This window comes from Lagenorhynchus albirostris, chromosome 19, assembly GCF_949774975.1.
Source record: "Lagenorhynchus albirostris chromosome 19, mLagAlb1.1, whole genome shotgun sequence".
Classification (NCBI taxonomy): Eukaryota; Metazoa; Chordata; class Mammalia; order Artiodactyla; family Delphinidae; genus Lagenorhynchus; species Lagenorhynchus albirostris.
The window spans coordinates 31,545,334-31,569,602 of NC_083113.1; the positions used below are offsets into that span (position 1 = coordinate 31,545,334).

A 24,269-nucleotide genomic window follows, 5' to 3' on the forward strand; every position below is an offset into this window, starting at 1 on the left:
CTGTTGATTATTAATACACCAATGGATCCAACCAACTGATGTTGATTCCTGCTGTGTGCCAAGCACTGTTCTGGACACTGGTGACATAGCCACATCACGCCAAAGAGTTTGCAAAAAGGCTGGGGCGAAGAGACATAATTAGACAACTAGATAAGTATTCTTTAAAGACGAAGGTAATAGTTTGGTAAAAGATTTGGTTGGTTTCATGGTTCCAAGAGACGGATGGTGGTCTCTGCTTTCAAAACACTCAGGACCCTTTTGAGGAGGCAACACACACAAATCATGAAGAGACAAGTTCAAAGACAGAAGTAAATAATGCAGGTGGTGGTAGGAAGGCAGTAAATGAATTGCCAAATGAGGAGTTTGAACAAAACATGATACTGGGAGGGTGAGTGGAAGTTGGGAAGCTGGGGAGAGCTCATGCAGGCTTCAGGGCCTAAGCCTGTATATCTGTGACTTAGATCCATATGTAATCTTATTTTCCTGAGTTTAAAATGAAAGAAAAAGTAAAAGAGGAAAGATGCTGTCTCCTTCCCCTGCCGCCCTTCCGCCTCCATTCTCAATCTTGCGAGTGGTCACGCCTCTCTCTCCTGGATCGCATACTCCACAGACCCCCGTGTCTGATGGAAATTGAGGCAGGGAGGAATTGTGAGAACGTGTTCCCTTTGCCTTTCTCAGCCCTTCCCCAAATCACTTCTGACCCCACTGTTAGGAGACAATATTGAAAACAGTCCAAAATCACCCCACTAAAAACATGGATCAAAAAGTCACGACTCCTGGACATGTTTTTAAAATTGCTTAGTTGCATGCAAGTCCCTTTAGTGCTGGAAGGACTTTAATAAAATTGATTTTCTGAGTATAGCCTTTTAGCAGCTACTGTATAAGCTTGAAATATGAACCTTCATTGTTGAAAGTGTTTCATTTTTGCCCTGTTACTAATGATGAAGGGAAAGTGTGGGTTTGGAATTTTCCATGGCTGACATTCTCATAATTAAATAGTGTTAATAATAAAGCTCTTGCAGATTTTAAACAAACTGGCATAGAGGTGGAACAGTTTGCCGTATTTCATTTAGAGACCGCAGCAATTAGCCTTTAATGAATAGTACACAGTGACATAGAAGGGCGTCATTTCACCCCGTCGTTTATTTGCCAAATCACAAAAGGCGACGTTTTCATTCTACTGATTGAAAATGATTCTCAGGGTTTCTCCTGAAAGCCTCTTAAGTAATTGCATTGTGAAACTGAAAAATAAATAAATAAAACGAAAGGGAAGAACATTAATTGCTTTTAATATCTCCGGTCTAATTTCGGCCAAGCTTAGCCGCGCTAATAGCTCAGGATCTCAAGCCATACAACAATGGATCAAAAATAGAAGGCTCATCGTAGTTGATATATTTAGAGGCTGATGTTTTTCTTTTCTAATTTGAGGAGAGATTTCTTCCCAGGCACATTGTGACTCCTCTCTGTGAACTGACATGGGGGTGTTTTTATAGAGGACTCACCGGTGAGGTGACTCTGAAGTCATTGCCAAAGGAAAATGACAACGATTATCCTGAAGGTGAGATGAGAAAGAGCTGCTCCAAGGTCAAGGTTGTGAACAACAAAGGAACGGTTATCTTTTTAAGGTCTTCCTCCAAGCTTTTGCGGACAAAGACAAATTATTTTTAAAAAGGTAGGTGGGCTCTAGAACTATGTTTTCCACACTTGAAAATATTACTTCTTATCTCTGAGACTCGATTTTCTTATCTGCAAGATCCGTGGAGGAAGGAAAGACAGGAAATATTGACTCAGCTGGATAAATCCTAACATCACCTGGATGCTGTTAAACATTCAGATTCCCAGTTTCCATGTGGGATCTACTGAATTGGAGTTTCCAAGGAAAGGGCTTAAGAATTCTGCCCTTTATGAAAGCACACTAGGGGGTCCTGAGTACAGGCTTCCCCCACTATTCGAAAATTCGAATTGAACACCACCTCGCTTTTAGGAAAGACCTCCAGTAGTACATGTTTTCACTAACCGAAAGAAATTCAAAGAAGGTTTTAGCCTTTAGGAAAAAAAGGCAAAAAGTGAAGGTAACATTCAGAGTTTGTTTTGCAGGAGCCAGTACAGAGGCACCTGGAAGAGTGAGCGTGCTGTTGCCAGGCTCCTTCCCAAGAACTACACTCAGCATCTCAGCATCAGGCTGCCATAGCTTTGAACTATGAGCTATGAACTCATAGTATGAACTACGTATCTGTGAGCATCTGTGCTTTATCTCGATTTATTTTGTGCATCTGTTAGAAAGATGTGTCACGAAGTAATTGCTTCTTCATACAAAAGTACAAAACGTTGTACTTTTGGACTGCGGGGAATTCTGTACCTGGTAAGTCTGGTAAACACTTACTTTGACGTCTTTGGAACTTCCAGTTCCACAGCTGTTGACAAACTCAGGTCCAGCCTTCCTGTGAGGCAGTGGAAAGTGGGAGAAGGCAGGGGCTCCCTGCGTGGGGCTACTTGAGGAATCACAGGTCCCCAGCCTAAGAAAGCTCTTCCAACCAGTCTACCACGGTGCTGCAAACGTCCCCATCAAGGTCAGAGTTCACCCTTCAATGTGATGCTGAATGAGCAAGGGTTGTGTTGAAATAACTTTCTAGACTCAAGATGGAGCCGCTCCTGCCTGGGGTGCCAGGTCAGCAAACCAAAACTCAGGCAACTTCTTTGTTCCTGTAAATGCCCCGCTGGACCAGAAACACAGGATATCAGTCAGCCAGCTCCCAGATGCCAAGCCAACTCTGGGCTTTATACTTACTTGCTTGTTCCTTTTCTGTTTTCTATCTATCTCTTCCTTGTTCCTTATTCTTTACCTTATAAAAGCTTCCTGCCTCCGGCCCCATTCTGCAGTTCTCTGGACCCTTGGGAACAGACACTGCCCAGTTCATGGAGCGTTCAAGTTTGTTTGTATCACCTATATGGTCTTCTTTAATCATTTTCAACAGTTTTAACAAGGATTGGGTGGAAGGTCACCTGAGGGTGGGAGAGGCAGAGGCCCCACGGGGGGACAGATGCTCAGTAGGGAACGGTGCAAAGACAGACCAAGAGACAATTAGAATATCACATGTGCACCCCCTTCTGTGTCCTAAGACCTGACTGATGCAGGGGTCCTTCCCCCTTCTGGGTCTCAGAGTGCAGTAGTTGAACAGGCTACAGGATGCAGTAGTTGAACTAGACACTAAAGGCAACTTCAGGTTCTGACATTACAGCTCATAACACTGGGCAGCTTTGCTGGGCTGGTCCCGACTTCTCCTTGGAAAGTCTAACCTAATTCGGCTTTGCAGGAAGGGCCTGGGTAAAGTGCCTTGATTTGGCCTTCTAGTGAATTCCAGATGGGTGTAACGGGAGCAGGCCTAATCCAGGATGGCTGGTGTTAACTTCACAGGCAGGCGTTTTAGAAACTAGACAGCCTTAAAGACTGAAAAATAAGATTGTTTTGTTTGTTTTGTTTTTAATATCCTGCTCTTTCTAAATAAGGAAAAAATAAGAATTGCTTGATATAAATACCTGTCATCAGAAACCAACCTACTTTTAAACATTTTAATCTTTTAGTACCATTTAACTTTTTTCTCAGTCCTCTTGCAAACTCATTGGTAGGACATGGTCCGTATAACCTAGAGCACCTTGCACCTTGGCAAGGTGTTCAATATGTGTCAGGAGAACTAACTGATATATTAATAATTTATTTAGATATCACTGTGCTAAATACTTTCCAAGTATTTTATCATCTAATCTTCATAATCATCCTTAGATCTAGGCAGGTAGGTGTGAAGTGGCACCTTACTGTGGTTTTGATTTACGTTCCCCAGTGATTAGGGCTGTTGAGCATCTTTGCAAGGGCTTATTTGGCCATTTGTATGTCTTCTTTGGGGAAATATCTATTCAAGTCTTTTGCCCATTTTTGAATCGATTGTTTGGTTTTTTTTTCTGTTGTTGAGTTGTGGAAGTTCTTTACATATACTGGACAGTAATCCCTTCTCAGGTATATTATTTGCAGTCCTATTCCATGGGTTGCCTTTTCACTTTGTTGATAGTGTCTTTCGATGCACAGAAGTTTTTAAGTGCGATAATTCAATTTTTCTGTTTTTCTTTTGTTGCCTGTGCTTCTGTTGCACTTCAAGAGCTTGAGTGATTTGGGGGACTTCCCTGGTGGCACAGTGATTAAGAATCCACCTGCCAACGCAGAGGACGCTGGTTCGAGCCCTGGTCCAGGAAGATCCCACATGCCGCGGAGCAACTAAGCCAGTGCGCCACAACTACTGAGCCTGCGCTCCAGAGCCCACGAGCCACAACTACTGAGCCTGCATGCCGCAACTACTGAAGCCCACATGCCTAGAGCCCGTGCTCCGCAACAAGAGAAGCCACCGCAATGAGAAGTCCGCACACCGCAGCAAAGAGTAGCCCCCGCTCGCCGCAACTGGAGAAAGCCCACGCACAGCAACAAAGACCCAATGCAGCCAAAAATAAATTTTAAAAATTAAAAAAAAAAAAAAGAGCTTGAGTGATTTTGATGCAGCCAAATTTGGGAACCCTAAACCTGGTCCATAATCTAAACTTTTTTTATTTAGACAGTGTGACTCTCACCTCCCTCGCTTTTGGTTTTTCCAAACAAAAACTCACTCAGAAAAATCTATCTTTAAAAGAGAGAACTTCTTGAATGAACAGTTCTTTTCCAAATGAGAACCTGATCCCCAGTCCACCAATATCCTCCAGCAATAACTTCAGAAGAACCTCCACAGGTTTAAAAAGCGTTGTTCTGGGATCGAACACCCCACCTTTTTAAATGGGACACTGAGTCCTGGGGAAGGAAAATGAGTTTCTAGAAGTGGCTGCTCTCTCTGCTGCCTGCCCCTTTGTACTCTGTCTGGAGACCCCGGAGGGGATCAGCCATGGTTGATGAAGGGAGAACCCCTTGATTCCTGGCTGGTCAAGATGACCAGCTGATGTAAAAATCAATGAAGAAGATGTTTCCATGTGTATGGAGAGCTTTGGAATAAAAGCACAATGCTAAGGTAAAATAAGACAAGTTTTCTATTTTTCAAAGGAAAAAACATCACCCAAGTTTAACTAGGTAATTAATTAATTCACAAGTAGGACCAAAGTGAGAGAGATTGCTAAACAATAACAGATGATAAAGAATAAACCCTAAGGTAAGTGATGATGGAGAAGATGAAACAGTTTTAGCTTGGAATCCTATTACAATTCTATTTCAATATAAATAAGCTGACACCAGAAGCAAACGATTAACCCCAAAGCCACTGGCTGTTCATTAGCTAAGGAATAATTTTACATTTCATTATTGTTCGTGTTGGCTAAATTTCCATTAAAACCAATTTAGTAAACTGGCCGTTTTATGGGCTTGAAATTAAAAGGAGGAAGAGAAGGCAGGGCGGGGACAAAACAGAGGCCATCATTTGAGCAGCGAGGGACGGAGAAACTCATGGGGGCAGATTGCCACTTTAATTAAAAATAATGTCTCAATTCACTTTCAAAATGAGCCTCCAGAAAGCGCCTGGGAAATTTTCCCTGGCCAGAGCGTCTGGCTCGTTCACCAAGTGGGTGATTTCTGTTGCTGGGATTTCTGACTGAATGGAGAAACGGCCGGCTCCCTCCCCCGAGGTCAGCTCCCTACCTCCTCAGCACAGCAGCTTCCAGTCGGGGAGAAAGGGCCTCGAGCTCCTCAAATACTAGTCCCAGAACCTGGACAAGGAAGCCGCTGCTTCATTCTCTGGGCCTGCGTGCAGGCTTAAGGACTTGTACGTAACATAAAATGTGACCCAAATACCAATGACTAGCTTAGCTCACATCTAAAGAGCATTCACTTTAGCCATGCCCTGTACGAAATGCTTTCATGAATCAACTCACTTAATTCTCTAAGGAAGTAGATCCTATTTATATTCCCATTTTACAGATGTGAAAGCTGGGATGAGTGACTGATATTACTCAGCTAAGATGGCACAGAGCTGGGATTCAAACCCATGTCATTTACACCAGAGCTGTGTGCATAACCACTAAGCTGTACTGCCTCTTGATAAAATAATGAACTGACTTCATGCTGTTTAAGTACAAAGCCCAACAGAAAACAACGTATGTAGTGCGTTGTTAGGGAAGACAGTGCTGCAAAGGTGAGTGGGGGACAATTTTGGGGGCCACTTAGAATGCCAGGTCCAAGGGTTTGAACTTGACTCTTTGGGGGTTCACAGAGTGCAGTGCCCGGACCACTTGGAGTCCATAAACAGATTTTAAAACAATATTTAGTAGTTATGTGTATGTTTTAAGTTTATTAGAAATATATTTAGCTCTCATATACAATCGGGTAAAAAAAATCATCCTTACTCAAGAACAAAGGACATTTTATTTAACACTTTACATATTCTCTTACCATGTATCAGGCATTGTTCTAAGTGCTTTGCATTTTAACTCAATTCTTAGAACAACTCTATAAGGTGGGTACTATTATTCACTTCACTTACAATTAGGGAAACTGAGGCAAACTGAGGTTAACTTATGCAGATCTCACAGCCAGCACATGGCAGAGCGGGGATTGGAACCCAGCTGTTTATCTCCACCCTGTGCACTTTTTTTTTTTACATCTTCATCAGAGTATAACTGCTTTACAATGGTGTGTTAGTTGCTGCTGTATAACAGAGTGAAGTGATTAAGAGATAGGAGGATGGGATATGAACATCACGGAGGCAGTTGTCTGATGTCCGGCATCTGCTCCAGGCGATGTTGTACGAATGTACTCTTCCCGAGGGCTGCCTGAGGATGTGGCGCAGAAGCTGGCCCCTGCCCCTGTGAGAGGCGCTGGCAGCAAACCTGCGCTCCTTAGCCAACAGGGCGTGATTCCCAGCACGTTTCAAGGATCAGGTGTCCACATTGGAAACCAACCCAGCTCTAGTTGCCCAAAATCACTTTGCGGGGAGTGAAGCTTTCTCGTTCATGGGCCCAGACCAGCACTGCACCCACTCTGGAAGCCAGAGGCCCTGGGGACAGCCCAGCCCAGCTGCTTTGGAATGTGGTAGAAGGAAGTTTGAGAGTCTGGCTTTGGATGGCTCTGATGCAGGAAGTATTATGCATCCGCAGGAGACATAACCATGCCGCCTCCCCTGACCTACGAGAGCACCGCAGCAGGACTGGAGACGGTCCTCCACTGTACCTCAGTGGCTACTCCATCTCCATCGGAACCCTATGGCTGGTGAGTTTCCTACTTGGACCACCCTCACCAAGGATGCCCACTCCCACCCCAACCCACCTGCTTTCCCAAAAGCCCCACTGAGGCAGAAACCGTGTCCTGTGCTCCTTTCCAGTCCTGCATGGCCACCATAAGCATTTGACGCCTGATCCAGAATTGGGAGGGTGGTCACCGGCCCGGGTTCTGCCACGAGCCGCTTTCCATCTTCTAACGGAGTGGCCCTGGGCGAGCCTGCTAACGCGTCTGTGCCCATTCTCTTCATCTAAAAACGGCACTGGCAGCAGATCCAAGTCATATGACTGTGTTGGGAGGGTTACCTAGATAATGTATCTAAAACGTTTATCCCAGTGTCCGGGAACATATGAAATACTAGAGAAATAATAGCCGTGACTCCTAATAATAGTAGTACATGTTTCAAGTTTGATGGCCGAGATCTGAAGTCTGGAAACGTGCAAGCGTAATTTACAGTCTACCACTCACACCTGTGTTGGTTTTGGCACCAAACAGCCACCGCAACCTCCCAGACCTGACGCCGTCTTCCCTTCATTAGATTCTCTGCTTTCCCTTCTGGCCTGGACAAGCCCTCACTTCTTTAGCTAATGGGAGGAGTGATTCTTTGCCAGAAAAAGGGGAAACATCCTTAGAAAGGCGTCCAAAACGTTGCCATTTATGGCGCAGAGAGAAGGCCATAGCTACTCTTTCAGTGACGCATGCACAAAAGCTCTTGTTATGGACACAAATGAGAAAAGTGAACCCTTCGCCTGGTGTAATTCACTTCATTTATTGACCAGAGTTCTCTCCCCCAACCCCGATTCCTTTGCATTTGTCAGCGGTTCAGAGACCCCTAGCATTCAGCATGATTTGTAATGTAAATTATATAATTGTACTTTCACATATTTTAACATCAAATGAAATGATTGACTACAGAATCGGAGCTGTCTACAGGTGGGGGTCAATTACCATCTGAATAATCACAGTGCCACACAAGAATAGCATAGCCGCTGAGCGTGACATATTTTTATCTCTATGCATTTCAATGAAGTCGGGCTGGTACATAAAAGGTTATCACCTAGGAAACATATTTTCCTAAGCACAAGTTAAACATGCAAGTGAGATCAGCAAAGATATTCAATTTAGCCAGTCAACCCTAACCTATTAATATTTTAACAAAATCCAGTGAGGATAATTTTTTTCTTTGATCCCATTTCATGTGAGCAGCCGGGAAAGGGAAGAAAAATTAAAAACAAAATAGTCAAGCATACAGAATGAGGTTATGTATTAAGTGGGCTATTTAATGTTTCTGGCATTTCATAGCCCAGGGGAAAGTGTGGATGGATTTAACCATCAAGAGCTGTGTTCCCTTGGCCACAAAGTTCGAGAAACATAAAATAATCTATACTTCCAAGCTGACAAATTGTACCTGACACCCAGCTTCATCTCACCGGGACGCCGGAGATCAGCATTAATCATATGTTACAGGGAGTAAAAAGAAAAGTAAATCATGCCACGCTGGAAAGTGAGATGGAAGGTCTTCAGGCAAGGATTTTAATCAATAATATGTGGGATGATAACCAGAAGCTATTGTTTTAATCTCCCAGTATGAAAAGAAATGAATGCAAAACACAAAGCTACCAGGAGCCGAAGCGGCTTCCGTGATGCCTTGTAAGAACTGAAAACATTTTGGCCGCTCAACTTCCCGGCTTGATTCATGACAACACACACAATGATTTCTTTTTAATGGGCAAGAGTCAAGCGCATCCTTGAAGTTGCCTATTTCTGCAGCCTCAGCTGTTGCCCAAGTCCTGGGCCATGGTTTCGCGTTTGCTCAGTTTCCCTTGTGTAGTAAATAGCTACCGGTTTTGTGCCTCCAGCACCCATTACTGCCTCTCCTAAGGGCGCCTTCATTTTCCTCGAGACCCTCCCCTCCCCCACCCTCAGTCCCTGTGGTTTAGGTTGCGTTGGCTTCACCAGTGGTTCTAGGGAAAGACGTGTGTCTCTGTCCTGGCATCACTGTGATTAATTAGTTCAGGGACGGGTGTGTGATTCATTAGAGCCCATGAAATGCAGCCTTGGGTGTTCTTGGCAGTACTCTTATGAAAGAGGTTGTTATGGTTTGAACTGTGTCCTCCCCAAAATACATATGTTGAAGTCCTCACTCTAAATACCGGACAATATGACCCTACTGGGGCACAGGATCGTTGCAGAGGTGATGAGTTAAAATGAGGTCTTACCGCAGTAAGCGGGACTCCTAATACACTGTGACTAGCATCCTTATGAAAAGAGGAAACTTGGACACAGACAGACACACACATAGGGGAACGCCATGTAAAGATGAAAGACCGGGATGAGGCTTTTACAAGCCAAAGAACACCAAATATTTCCAGCAAACCACCAGAAGCTGGGCGAGAGGCATGGAACAGATTCTTCCTCACAGCCTTCAGAAGAAACCAACCCTGGCAACATTTTGATCTCAGACTTCTAGTCTCCAGAACCATGAGACAATCAATTTCTGTTGTTTAAGCTACTCGATTTATGGTACTTTGTTACGGTAGCCCTAGCAGCCTAATACAGAGGCCCACTCTCTTTTATTCCCATGTACTGGGTACTTTGAAATTTAAGCTTGGCCTGTGCTATGGTCTGAATGTGCTCTCCCAAAATTCACATGTTGGAATCGTAACCCCGACAGATGGTGGTATTAGAAGGTGGGGCCTTTGGGAGGTGCCTAAGCCATGACAGTGGAACCCTCATGAATGGGATTAGCATCCTATAAAAGAGGCTCCTGAGAGATCCCTAGCCCCTTCCGCCATGTGAGAACACAATGGGAAGTCTGACCTGGAAGACATCCCTCACCCAGCCATGCTGGCCCTCTGACGTCGGACTTACAGCCTCCAGAACCATGAGACATAAATTTCTGTTGTTTATAAGCTACTCGGCCTGTGGCATTTTGTTACAGCAGCCCGAACGGACGAAGAGGGCATGGCAGGCATTTATCTTACTTAGCAATGGAGCCAACAGTTGCAAAGCTGGGCAAATACTTACAGAGATACCTACCTCAGGCAAATGTTGCCTGAGCCATTCATCCCTGAAGTTCTATCCCTCATTTTTTGGTTATGTGAGCTATTAAATTCCCACTTTTCCTTAAGCTGGTTAGAATTTAATTTTCATCATTTACAACCAAAGGAACCCTAAATGGTTTATTCTGAGAGCAGTCAATATGATCTTAGGATGAATGAATAGATATGAAGTCTTTAGAACAAAGCACATGATCATGTAAATTAGACACAGGAAGATTGCGTTCAGTTTGAGGCATCATACTTTCAAGAGGGATTCGGATAAATGTGGGCAGTGTTTAGGTGGTGAGAGGCCTGGACAGTGAATCACAAGAGGCATAAGCGTTGCTCGTCACAGGCCAAAAAAAGAAAATGTTTATAGAAAACATGATAGATGACCTCAAATATCCACATGACTGGCAATTAAAGGAAAGATTGGGATTTAATCACATATCCCCAAGGATAGAAATAGGAAGCCACGGGAAGACAGAAAGAAAACACTGACTTTCTATTGCTCCCAGCTACGGGAAAAAGTAATGAGCCGGCCCTGAGAGCAGTAAGTTCTCTGTCACGGGAGGTATTCCAGCAGCAGAGGGGAATTCTGTCTCCTGATAGGTACCCATTGAATGGGTAGATAGGTTGGATGACCTTAAAGCCCTTCTGGCTTTGACTTTCAGTTCTGTAATTCTTTTACTAAAACCCAAGTGACTTGGACATGTCCTTTCCCATCTGTGGACCTCAGTTTCCCCATTGGACCTGATGCTCTATAAACATTCTTTTGACTGCAACATGCCATGATTTCATTTTTGCAACTCAGTCCTTCCTGCCTCAACTTCTCTCAGACCCTTGGGAAGTCTTGGTCTCACTCTGAATGCACAATATCACACCACTAATCTTTGATTCAAGGAATGGCTGACACTGGATGTGGGACTGTTGGTGGCAGGGGAAAACAGAGTGGGGGTCATCTCACATTCTTTTCCTCTTTGCTTTGATGAAATTGCCCACTTCACAGCTGAGAGCTGAGGGATGATATTAAACTTATCATCAATCTGGCTCTAGATCCTTTACAGATGGCCCATGGTAGGCATACACTATGCTTATAATCAATTGGCCGGTTAAGGAACAAACTGGATGAAAGCTTAAAACTGCATGATAAGGTCTCTCTAGTCTTTCTTTGGAAGATGCTGGGATTTCATGCCTAGGAACAGGGAAGGTGGGACGCTCATCTTATCTCACAGTCCCAGGTTGCCCTCTTCATCTGGACTGTTATCCTTTTGCAGCCCTTGTCAGATTGCCAGACAGTCAACCGACAACTCAGCACACAATTTAGCTTTGATATTGCAGAAAAGCCTGGACAATATAAGAGTAAACATTCTTGTTTTGCCCAGTATGGAGATGGGCTGGGCCAACAGGTGAAAGAAATTTGTTTGTAATCAGGAAAGAAATCCAGAGTGGATTGTGGGAGAATTTCTATCCACTGGGCTGGGGAAGAAGCTTTGAGAGTGTGCTCAGCAAGGCAATTCCCGGTCGTTCTGAAGAGACCCCATTCTGCTCTCCACCATTTTAACATCTACTTACTGTCTTGGCCTATTTAAGCTCTTCCTTGATGCTGAATTTTCCAAGTCAGCAATCTTTTTTTATATGTCTATAATCTTTAAAATGAATCCCCAACATGGACAGGAATGCTGTCTGTTTAGAACATCCACAAGTTGCCATTATTTTGAGGGCTTCGCCTACTCCACTAAGTCAACCCATTTCTCAGGTTAGAAAGTGTTCTTGGAGATGGAGGAAGTTACAGTGTTTTCTCTCAGAAAGGATTCATTCTTCAGGAAAATAACCTTTTGATCCCAAATTCTGAGGGTCTCTCACCTTAAAATAGTCTTACAGATGAGGTCTCCCCAGAGTGAAAAACAAGAACAGACTGGAAAACTAATTCCTAAGGTTCCACACTCTCAGTAAGAGTCCCTCGTGCCTGAATGGAGGGTCTCAAGCACACGTACCCCTAAGGTCCTTGGCATCTCCCCAAACCCCTGGGAAGGAAGCATGACTGGAATTACTATTTTCAGTTTCCAGGTGGGAAAACCGAGGTTCAGAGAAGGTAAGTGTCTTGCCCAAGACCACAGAGCTGGTAACAGAGGGTCAGGGCTGGAACCCAGGTTTCCTGACTTGATTTCCACTAGGACTGGCAGCCTCTAATAGTAAGACAAGTAAGGGGAAGCATTTCCTGATTTTTTAGACACCTGTTTGCCAATTCCTTAGAGCACTGGTTCTCAAAGTGTGATCCCTGGACCGCACCATCAACATCACCTAGAAATTGGCCAAAAATGCAAGTTTCCTGGAGGTAGGATAGGTCCTATCCTAGACCTTTTGAATCAAAATCTGGAAGAGGGGCCAGAAACCTGTTTCCAAGCCCTCCAGGTGATTCCGACGCACGCTCAACTTTCAGAACCGCTCCCATCGAAGTTGATGGGGTTTTGTGGGTTTGCTGAAAGGGCTGCTTCAAAATACCAGTCAAAATTCATACTCATCACCTCTGAATTCCATTTAGTGAAGGCCAGAGTCCAAAGCCTTGAAAAGCTTGTTATGATTCAAAGCTGCCTTCCTTGGCTCCGAGACCGCAGGAATAAAGACTCACTCACTCATATAGAGGCCTGGCCCCAAATTCTCTGCCAGTCACTCACCATTGGCGCAGAATTGAGCCCCGCTCAGCCATGCGGCTGATTATATTCTGGGACAGGGTGACCAGTGACTCTAATCCTGTAATCTTTGGAAAACAAAGAGCCAAAGTCTCCTGGATGTCTGGGGTAAGCAGAGGAGGCCCAAGGGGTTCCGGTTTCATCTGTATTATGCCAGAAGGACTATGAATGTGTCTGTACACATTCCCCACGCCTGCTCCCTCTTGGATTTAAGCATTCTTCTGTGGGACATATTAATATGCAAAGAAAACAAACATCACCAGAAAGATGGAAAGTACAAAGAGTCAGTGATTATTAAAGCTGGGAAAGCAGGACTGGGTTCTTTTCCCCAAGCTCAGATGGACTCTAAGACCCTCCGAAAAACAGGCTGCCACGGAGAGGATTCCACTACCCAAGCTCACCAGCCTCTCCGGTGCTGCAATGACCTGGCACAGAACATCTGTTTACAAGGACTGCTGCCATAGATGATGCTGGGGAAAGAGACGGACAAAGGGAAGGAAACTGCAGTGTCTTCAAACGGCAGGGCAGTTTAGGACAAAGTTGAAAATCATATGCAGTGATATAAACCAAGGATCTTTGCAGACTGGTGGTTCTCAGGCTGAACTTGGCCTACAGAAGGGTTCTGTTTAATCCACACTAGGCCTAATTCAACAGCTTCATCTTAAAGGTGAATGTGTTTCCACTAAACAAAAATCTGGACATTTCATACAAAAATTTCTGAATTGTCCCATCTCAGAAAAATGTCAGAAGATCTGGCCTTACTGGGTCCACTTCCCCATGTGACAGCAGTCTCCCAGGCCCAGGCCCAGCCGGCTGCTTCTTTTGATGTGACTCACCTGACCTCAGCAGTAATTTAAGTTTGCAAGTCCCAATTTAAGCAAACCCAGAGTTTATACCATTTAGTATCAAAAAACCAAACTGGTTTTAGTTCCAGGCTACAGTAGGATTGTCTCCAGGGTGGCTATTTTCTAGTGAGCGATCAGCAGTGAAACACCAATATAAAATCGGGATCTTTAGAAAATGAGTTTAGAAATCTAGAATCAATGACCCAATAACTGTTCACATTCTCTGCCAATAAAATCAAGTGAAAAAGGTAATAATCTATAAAATGACAGTTTGTAAGAAAAGCTAACCCAATGACTTTAAAATGTTTGTATTCATTGATGTGTTTATTTTTGCCTGCCTTTGTGACTATAAGCCCCACGAGAGCAGGGACTTCTTGTTCTCTTCACTGCTGTATGCCCAGTGCCTAAAACAATGCCTACTGCCCTGTAGGCATTTACCTAATATTTGTTGTGCAAAGGAACAGTAGTAGTAATTGAGGCATTGCTCTGAGCACTTTACAAGTATTAAGACTTCAGGGATACTCTTTAACAGATGAGGAAACTGAGACAATGTGCAGGTAACCAACATGCCCAATGTTGCCCAGCTGGTCAGTGGTGCAGTGGACGAAGGGGCAGGCAGCCCACATGCCCGACCACTGGTCTATCCTACCTCCTCTCTAAGCTCTTACTGTAGCTCCATCTCTTGGGCTGAAACTAATAAACTAAGGCTCCTTGAGCCAGCCCGAACCATTGAATCTCTTTCTGGTGCAAAGTACATACTCACTAAAAGCTTTCTGAATTTGAGTCATTAAAAGTATTCTTTCTCTGAGAATAAGAACAGGAGGACTGTTAAAGAGACCTGTAATCTAACGAAAAGGCAAAAAGTTAGGAAGTTAAAGACCCTCTCAGGGCTCTGTTTCTATTCTGTTTCGTCTTTAAATCAGTCACTCAGGCTTTATAGCGTCCTGTTTTCCCATCTATAAAAACTGCGAAAATGCTTTCTCCTACCTCCTTTTCACAGGAACATTTGATGGGCGAAATGTGACGGAGAAAAATTCAAAACGTGTAATGGTTATAATAATACAACTTATTTTACAAGTTCCAACATGGTTTTCAGTTATCTTATTGTCTCTTTCCCCACCCCCAAGAACTCTGTTAACAGACCACAGATTGTTATTCCATCAAAATGAGAAAAGTGAGGCAGGGAAGCAATTCTCACTTGCCAAACATCACAAAGTTTACAAATAGTAAAACTGGGGCTAGAACCAAAGCATTTCTTCTAGGCCAAGTGTAATAGTTGGACAAGAACTACAGGAAAAATGGGATATTGCTATAGGTGTGCTCTGTGATGGATGAGGGTGGGGCAGGGGTGATTCAGACATGCAGAAGGTCTAGCATAAGACCAGGCTGCATACCCCACAATGAAGAGGAGAGGGCAGGCTTCCCAGAGCTTAGGTTAAGCCATGAGCAGCATAAGAGAGGAGAGATGAGGGACCAGGATCCCAGATAAAGGGCACTTGCAACATAGTTCAAAGAGCGCTCCAGAAACGGTAAGCGCAGAGGCTGTCTGTGCCGGTTCGGAGATGCTGGCAGATATAAGAAGGGTCAGGGGAACTGAGACCTTGAATGCCAGGCTACGGACTTATCTTTTTTTTTCCTAAACAATTAGAAGCCCAGGAGGTTTCCTTAGTGGAAAGAACTTGGGCGTTGGAGGTAGCAAGTCCTGGGTTCAAATCCTGAAACTGCCTCTTTCTGTTTCCAAATCACTGGTTTGGCTGATTGGAGGCTGAAAGCTCCCAGCGCCTGACACTCAGCACAGCAGTGACTGCTCAATGGTCCCCAGGCTGGCTGGACAGGGACTGAGGAGACGCAGGCAGAGGAGATGAGAGTATGAGACGCCCGGCCGCGAATTCATTAGTGATGTGAAGAGAGGCGTCATTCTGGCCTCCAGGTTCTGCTGAAGTCCAGAAGCATCTCGATCAGGCGGGGCCAAGGCGCGGGGAGCTTGCAGGCTCCAGTGTTGATTTGCATTCGAGTGTTTTATACAAAGAGCTCTCTCTTCAGACTTGCATCAGGCCCATAATTGGGGAAACACGGTGATGGTGTCCCTCCCAAGTTGACTGATGCATTCCACTCTTACCATCATCTTTCAAGTGTGTCTTTGAGGCTTCTCTTTCTGGATTGTTCCAGGGGAGCCTTGTGTGAGGAGATAATCACATTCTCTGCACAGCACTGACCAGACACTTCACAGCCCCTGCGAACCCAGCAAAGCATCCTCCATAATCAGTGTTCTTATTTAGAAAGGCCAGCTTTATTATTATGTTTTTTGAGAGCTATAGTCTAGGAAACAGATCCATTCAAGGGGAAACAGGCAGCTACTAGCCATTAGAGGGAAAGAGATAAATAATTGCTTTTTAATACATTATTTACCGCCTGCTGAATGCTAACATCTTTCTTGTGGAGCTCAGAACTTCAGCCACACTAAAGGAGGCTCTTATCTACTCACCACTGTATAAATGTAGACAATAAAAGCATATTGATATTAGGGCAAAATCAGGGACTACTTAAGAAATTTTGGCTCTGCTGTAGAAGGTTTCTGCACTGCTCTAATAGGAACATTTTTTTGTTTCTGGGTCAAGACATTTCACAGGTGGTAGAAAATAACCTCTTTCTGGGCTCAAACACAGTTCTTACTAAACAGCGTTTCCATTCTAATATGTTGGGAGGATGTGAGCTTGAACACAGGCGTGCACGTTTATCCATTTAGGGTTGGTGAATTTGCTGGAGTAGGATTGGGGTCTGGATGGGTGTAACTGGCTTCGCTGAACTTCCTCTATGGGACTGAAAACTCTCCAAGGTCCCGTGAGCATGGGAGATGGAAGGAAAGGGCCCGGGAAGGCTGATGCTGGCCGCCCAGGCTTTGTGTCCTTGAAACAACGTCATACCCACACTCTGCCACTTTCAAAACACTCTTATATTCAACAATTCATATGATCCTTACAACTACAGGCAGGGCAAGTTGGTGGTTGTCTCCATTTCATAGATGAAAAAACCAAGGCTGGCCTCCAATCAAGCATCCCGTGTTTACTAAAGCCCAGTGCTTTTTCCATTTACCACGGCAGCTGGTGTGGAGCCATCACTGTGCCAGGGCCACCATTTGCACAGTTACTAGTAACAACCTGAAAAGAACCCATTTTGTGCTTGCAAATACGTGTGCAGTGGCTGCAGTTGCCCCGGGCAGAGGACTGTCAAAACTGAAAGGAAACGTAAAAAGCGCCTAATAGGGCTTCCCTGGTGGTGCAGTGGTTGAGAGTCCTCCTGTCGATGCAGGGGACACGGGTTCGTGCCCCGCTCCGGGAAGATCCCACATGCCGCGGAGCGGCTGGGTCCGTGAGCCATGGCCGCTGAGCCTGCGCGTCCGGAGCCTGTGCTCCGCAGTGGGGGAGGCCACAACAGTGAGAGACCCGCGTACGGAGGAAAAAAAAAAAAAAAAGCGCTTAATACATCAGCTACCAACTGGATGCCAGAAACCAGTGCTGGCCCCAGACTTTTTGGACCCACAGAGTTTTGTTTTGTTTATCAGAGTTTTAACCAGTTGCCAACACTTAAGCATCAGAAGAGTTCACATTAAAACGTCAATTTCTATTTCTCTTGGGAAATCAGGTCTGGCTACCCTGGTCCCATGCCCCATGGGCACAATCAAGTGAGGTTGACAGCTGCCCCTTTCTGCGGACTTGAGCACTCCAGGTCACCAACATCCCCACTGCTCCCTGGCATTTCACTCCTAGCCTGTTTCAGTCACTTACGTTACCTATCTGGGTTCTGTAGACATTTAAAATTTTTTAAATTTTTATTTAATTGATTAATTATGCATTTGGGAAATACTTCAAGTTTTACCGATGGTATATGTAGTGAAAAGGACCCTCCCTCCCACTCTGTCCTGAAGGCTCCTGTGACAACCACTGTTACCAGTACCTTCTCTTTCTAGGGATACAATAGGCCAGGCAAACATATTACGTCATTACCTTTTCAAAAACCACAAATGCACTAATATTTTGCCACTTTACACAATGATACATTTTAGGCACCCTACCTTATCCATATAAAGAGAGCTGCCGCCCTCTTTTCAAAGGCTGCATAATATTCCTTTGTACGGACGCACCATAATTTATATAACCAGTTCCCTAATGATGGACATTCAGGTGGTTTCCGATCCTTTGCTCTTACAAACAGTGCATGCTTAACTGTACAAAAGTGTGAGCACATCTGGAAGAAAGATTCTTAGAGGTGGACCTGCTGGAACAGAGAGAAAGTGCCTTTAAAATTGTGATATTGTCAAACAACCCTGCAACAAGATGTACCAATTGACAATCCCACTAATAGTAAATAAGAGTACCTTCTAGATTCAGGACACCTGATTTCATCTAATCCATTTGATAGGCGAGGAAACTGAGGCCCAGAGACAGGAAGCAATGTGGTTTATAAATAGCACAGCCTAGGCTTAAATTGATACCGGACCTGTGATGCTATTCTCCACCCACTCCACTAAGCCCCAGGTATTCTGCCGTCCCTCTCCAGCCCCGCTTTGTAGGAAACTAAACTAAGAGGCCCTGAGATTAGTTTGGGGATTTGGCAACTAGAGCCGGGTCAGCTCTGGGGGAGCAGATGTTCTGCTAACAAATACTTCCATTGGGACTGGTACACGCCGTCACTTTGGTAGGCCAGCTCAGGAGCAAAGGCCAAGGAGTAAATGGACCATGGAAACTCAATTACCAGCCCAACCCTTGGCGGTTTTTAAATTATAGATTTTTAAACAAAGCTAAATATAGAGCAATTAAGAAATGGCTCCACGTTCTACCCCAAAGAACGGAACAGCTGAACTGGAGCTAACGCAGCACATGCATGTGCATGTGAAATGGGAGGTAAACAGAGGGAGCTACTTAGAGTAAAACCCAAACTCTTTCCCTCGGTTTCTCCAGCACAGTCCACACATTCCTGACTCAGGGCCTTTGTACATGCTGTTCCCACCACCTGATATGATCCCCTCCTGCTCCTTTCTTCTCTTAGCTAACTCCTTCTTACTCTTTTGAATAGAGTCCTCCCTAGATTCTCCCACAACTCCCATGTCAGCCTCGTTTTATCTTTTCTCATGGCTTTTATGACAACTGGCCATGTTTTCATTTATTTACTTTTTTAGGTCTGATTCCCCGACTAGAGCCCAAGTCTCTGTTTCTTCATCTGCGTCATTATGATAACATTGCCACTCTGCCTGTTGCTATGACAATTGAGACACTGAAGGCCAACCACCCTCACTGGTCTCCCCTCCTTTGACTCAACAGGACTGCTAGTCTGTTTCACAGAAACAATAAGCATGGAAAGTTCCCTGGAGGTCCAGTGGTTAGGACTCAGTGCTTTCACTGCCGGGGCCCCAGGTTCAACCCCTGGTCGTGGAACTAAGATCCCACAAGCTGCGCAGCACGGCCAAAAATTAAAAAATGAAAATAAAATAAAGAATATGATCAGTTTGAATTAAAAAAAAAAAAGAAACAGTAAGTACGGTGGCTGCCAAAGGCTGCAGGGAGAGGGAAATGAATGGGTATAGAGTTTTAGTTCGGAAAAATGAAAAAATTCTAAAGCTTTGTTGCACATCAGTGTGAATATATTTAACAGCACTGAACATACACTTAAGATGGTTAAGATGGTAAGTTTTGTGTATGTATTTTTTACCACAATTTTTTTTAATTTAATGTATATAAATGCTAACTTTTGTGTAAGAAACATGAGGAAATGAGAACATATATATATATCGTATTTTTGTAAAAAGAAACTGAGGAAAGGTAAACCAGAAATGAATGAAAATTGTTTCTTATTATGATGGGCTGGAAAAGGGCAAAAGAGAGGGGGATGGGAAGGAGACTTTACTGAATACACACTTTTAAATAAGGCTCTGACGTTTGAACCTTGTGAATATTTTAAAAGAACAGAATTAAATTTAAAAGGGTCTAGAAAGCAAACCCTAACATTGAAATCAAAGAGATATGAATGAACTGAACTATATATCACGATGATAATACAACCACACACCCACACAAAAAGTACTTCTAGCAACTTCTGAACATAATATTCTGACTTCACGTATTGTGGGATATAGTCTAAGAACAAAATAAGTATAAAGAAACCTTGAACTTTACTTAAAGCATCTTTTGTCCATAGGAGTATCCAGGTAGCAAATCTGAAATGATTTTGTGTGTATTGTAAGATAGGGCAAATGAGTCAATATATCAATATTGTTGGGAGCCACTGTTCTCCTTGTGAGAGAGGGCAAATGTATAGAGGGAATGAAGGAATTGAATTGAAGGTATCACATCAATCCAAGAATTGTAACTGGGAGAGAAATCATATGAGGTCAAAATTGTTTGGAACTCTTCTCCCTAAATATGGTTCCCAGAAGAAGAATTCCATGCACACCTGCTACTTGGATTTTAGAAAAGTCCTTGATTCTTTTAGTGTGGCTTTTCCTTTATTCTTGGAACTATTCCATGCCCTTCTCTGATGGTCAGTTTTATGAGTCCATGCGGCTAGGCTACAGTCTCCAGTTATTTAATTAAATATTAACGTCAGTGCTACTATGAAGGAATTTGTAGATGTGATTAAGGTCCCTAATCAGTTGACTTTTGATAGGGAGATTATACTAGATAATCTGGGCAGGGCTGATTCAATCTGGTGAAAGGCCTTAAGAGCAGAATGGAGGCTTTCTAGAAGAGAAGAAATCCTTCCTGTGGACGACAGCTTCAGCCCATGCCTGACAGTTCCAGCCTGCCCTTCCTGATGGCCTATCCTTCAGATTTAGGACTTGCTTAGCCATCCAATTCCTTGCAATAAACCTCTTAATATATATCCTCTACTGGTTTTGTTTCTTTGATTGAACCCTAACTGATACACCTTCTGATAGATTTCTTTTGTTTCTCTTTAATTTAGTTTCTGTTACTTATCGCCAAGTAATGGAGCCCCACATAAATCACAGTGTTGAGAAAGTCCCCATCAGTCTTCCTCTAGAAACTTCTGGGCATGGAGGAGGTCAGCCATCACCTCTACCCTTCATCAGAAAGAGGTTGACCAAGACCTCCTCCTTCCAGATTTGGGGACCCCACAAGGATTCAATGAATAAATACCTAGTTCTAAAAAAAAAAAAAAAAAAACCTAGTTCTATTGCAACAGCCTGTAAGGGCAGCCAGTTCTGGGGTTCTTCCCTCTGTGCTCTTCTAATCAGACTCGGGATTTGTCTGAGGCCCTGAAATACTCATGAACAACTTCTTCAATGATTTTAACAGCTGCACACATAGAGATGGGGTCCACAGGGGAAGCAGGAAGGCAGGGATACTGAGGGTTTCATGTCATCTACTCACTTATTCTCAATCCCATCAGAAAAAGAAAGAATTTGGGAAATCCCAAGGAACTCTGAAAGCCAGATAGGGTCAGGCTTCAGGCAGGAAGCTGCAAGAGCCCAAGGGCCAGGGCATCAGTATCCCCCGAGGGGCTTCTTAAAATACAGGTTGCTGGACCCCACTGCAGATAATCTGAATCAGTAGGTCTGGGGTGAGGCCCGGGATTTCACATTTTTAGCAAATTCCCAGGAGGACCTCTTGCTCCAGGTCTGGTGACCTTACTGCTCTACAATATTAAAGCAATGGCTCAAAAAGACAATAATGTAGACGGTTGATGAAAATGTAGACCTGTCTGATGAAAGCCAGCATGAGTCTTATTCTTATCTGAGTCTCTTCTCTGAATTGCAGGGTTTGCACTGAACTGCTAGGAGCTGCCTGGTCATTACAGGATGTGGTCAGAGGCCCCGAAGTCATCGGTTTGAGTGCCGTTCTGAGAAAGACCTATCTCACTGTCCCTAGATTCCAGTCACTCCTATAAGAATCGATGACACTACTTTCTCCCCGTATGTCTTAGTAAATGATTTAACATCTCTGTCCTTAGTCTGTTATCTACGAAAAGGAGATAACAATAGTCATCACTTCACGGACTATTGTAAGGACATAATGAGTTGATGTGGATAAAGTAGTGGCTCATAGCAAGCAGTTGTATCAGTCAGGATCCTGGCGAGAAACAATTCACTTGGGAGGTTCCAATGAGAAAGCTACAATGAAGGAACTACTCACAGAGGTCTGGGCAGGTGTAGGAACCAAGCACCTAAAAACTAGCAGTAGAGAAAAACTGCTCCATCTCTTAGCCCTGAAAGTCAAGGAGAGGAAATTGTGCTAGTGGAGGCCAGGGAGGACTGGGGCTTGGAGGAGGGCCAACCTGGCAAGAGCTGTAGACATGGAAGGAGGAAGCCACAGCCAGAGATGCTGCGCCAGTGGAGGGAGGGAGCAAGAAAGAAATGCTCCCACTTCTCTCTCCTCCCAACCTAGGATCTCCTGTTGGGCTTCCCACTGGCTGAAGCCAAAGGGCAATGAAACGCAGATATGTGGTACACAAGAGTCCACGTCCTGGATCCCAGAGCAGGGAGAGAAGGCAGCAAAAGGATGGTGCACAGCAGTACCAAATGGAGACTCAAGAACACAGCGCTTGATAAATGTGTACTGTTGTTATTGGTACGGTGAGCACATATCCTAGCTTCCTGGGACAATTCCAATGTATGCCTGTTGTACATTTTTACTCCCAAAGGTTTCCCAGTTGGGAAGATAAATTATATGGTCACCCTAGTTATTATCAAAGTATGTGAGAATCTGATCTGCAATGGGAAGAGAGTTCCAAAGCAATAATACGTGTCCAAACTAATGTTCTGTTCACTGATGCCAGTGGGGGTTACACGGGTGTATTCAATTAGTGAACACGTATACATATGAAGGTGCACATTCGTGATTTCCAGAAATTACTTTTCTGTATTTATATTATACATCAATAAATAAGTTTATTGTTTTGAAGTATCCAAGCCACTCTCAGAGCACAGACAAAAGCTATTTCACTATGACACTCTAGAATGCTCTGTAAAAAACCCTAACCCAGGAAATAGGGTAGCAGGTGCACTAGGTCCGTGTATAAGAAATACCCCAAGGAGGCTGGACAGCGTGAGGTCTCTGTCTCCAAAGAATCTACTACACATCCCTACCCACTTGCTTTATCTGTTTAGCAAACTCACCCCGCATCTCCCCTCCTCTTTGCACCTGACATCTAGCAGGATCTTTGAAATTTATTTTCTCCTTTTAGCCTGCTGTATTTTTAATGTCTGAGTGAAAGAACAAAGGAAGTCGAGCACCAGAGAAGATCGTTTCATTCCTCCAACGAGCTGTTGTGTAGCCCAGCTCAAGCTCAGCCAACATAAATGTTTTAAAATTCCGCCTTTGCACGGAACAAGTGCTGGTCTAGTCATCAACTCCAAAGTCGGGCCCCTTGTTTCTGCCTTTCATTTGGTGACATAAAAGACCCCCGCATCAATCATTAACAACCTATTAACACAAGCAGCCCAGAGAAGTTTTCCTGGTCCGGTCAACCACAGTGGAAGAAATTCCTGTCGCCCAGCTGGCCGGCCATCCACGTGACGCGGGCTGTTTTCAGCTTCGAAGAGAACCTGCTGATTCTCTTTCATCTCTCTCCGAGTAACAGATACCTGGTAGGCCTGCTTTCCTTCTCCCCCAGTGCAAAATTATCCACCTGCCTCCTCGGCTTCTGGTGTTAAGGGACGCTGGTACAAACAACCAACAACATTGATTATGTGCAACTGGCATACCGGGCCGTTAGGAACTCCACTCAGCATGCGGGCCAGAATCAGGTCTGTTTCATCCGTGCATGTCAGGGCGAGGAGGGTCTTGAGAAGGCAGTCGTCTGCCTGATGTTTCTGACTTGTATCTAGTTGGTTTTGATTTGAAGCAAAACCAATCAACATGAACCTGGCTTTTTAAATAGCCTGTGTGGCTTGGATAAGACACATCCTGGAATCTTGCAGACCCAGAGAACTAGTCCAGTGGCCTTGAGGAAGCCACTGGGCTGTGCTGGACTGGTGTCTTTGCCTAGAAATGAGGGGTTGGTCTCCTCTGACTCTAGAAATCTTGACCACAAAGTCCCCACCCCAGCTCCGACACTGACCTTGGATGAATGTCCTACTCCCTCAGTGCCTCTGCTTCCCCATCTTGCAAATAAAGAGAATACGACTTGCCTTTCCTCTTTCCAAGAGTTGCTGTACTGATCAAGGATGAGGCAGCAATTTAAAGGACTTTGGAGGAGTAAGGAATCAAGGTTCTGAGGACTTTAGGGGGAAATGCACAGTTACTTCTTGCAGGTGCTGAGTGGGGTTCTCTCAAGCATCTTGGGCCTGGGCGTGACAGCACCTACCTTGGGCCTTTCTCCCTACACAACTGTGAGTTTCTAAAGAGAATAGATCACATTGTATCGCCTATTACCTAAGCCAGGAGCTGGCGCCTAGTAACTACTCACCATATCTGCAGACTAAACCCCAGGAGGAATC

The 24,269-nt window shown here is 44.3% G+C and overlaps 2 long non-coding RNA genes across 2 annotated transcripts; both read left to right on the forward strand.

Moving 5' to 3' along the window:
* The first annotated feature begins 1,440 nt into the window (after nucleotides 1-1,440).
* LOC132509612 (uncharacterized) lies at nucleotides 1,441-4,518 on the forward strand. The gene is made up of 3 exons (XR_009537073.1): nucleotides 1,441-1,672; nucleotides 2,098-2,362; nucleotides 4,152-4,518. It is a non-coding gene; the product is annotated as an uncharacterized LOC132509612 (long non-coding RNA).
* A 2,489-nt stretch (nucleotides 4,519-7,007) lies between these two features.
* Nucleotides 7,008-21,774, forward strand: LOC132510350 (uncharacterized). The gene is made up of 2 exons (XR_009537291.1): nucleotides 7,008-7,228; nucleotides 21,589-21,774. It is a non-coding gene; the product is annotated as an uncharacterized LOC132510350 (long non-coding RNA).
* Nucleotides 21,775-24,269: the final 2,495 nt, after the last annotated feature.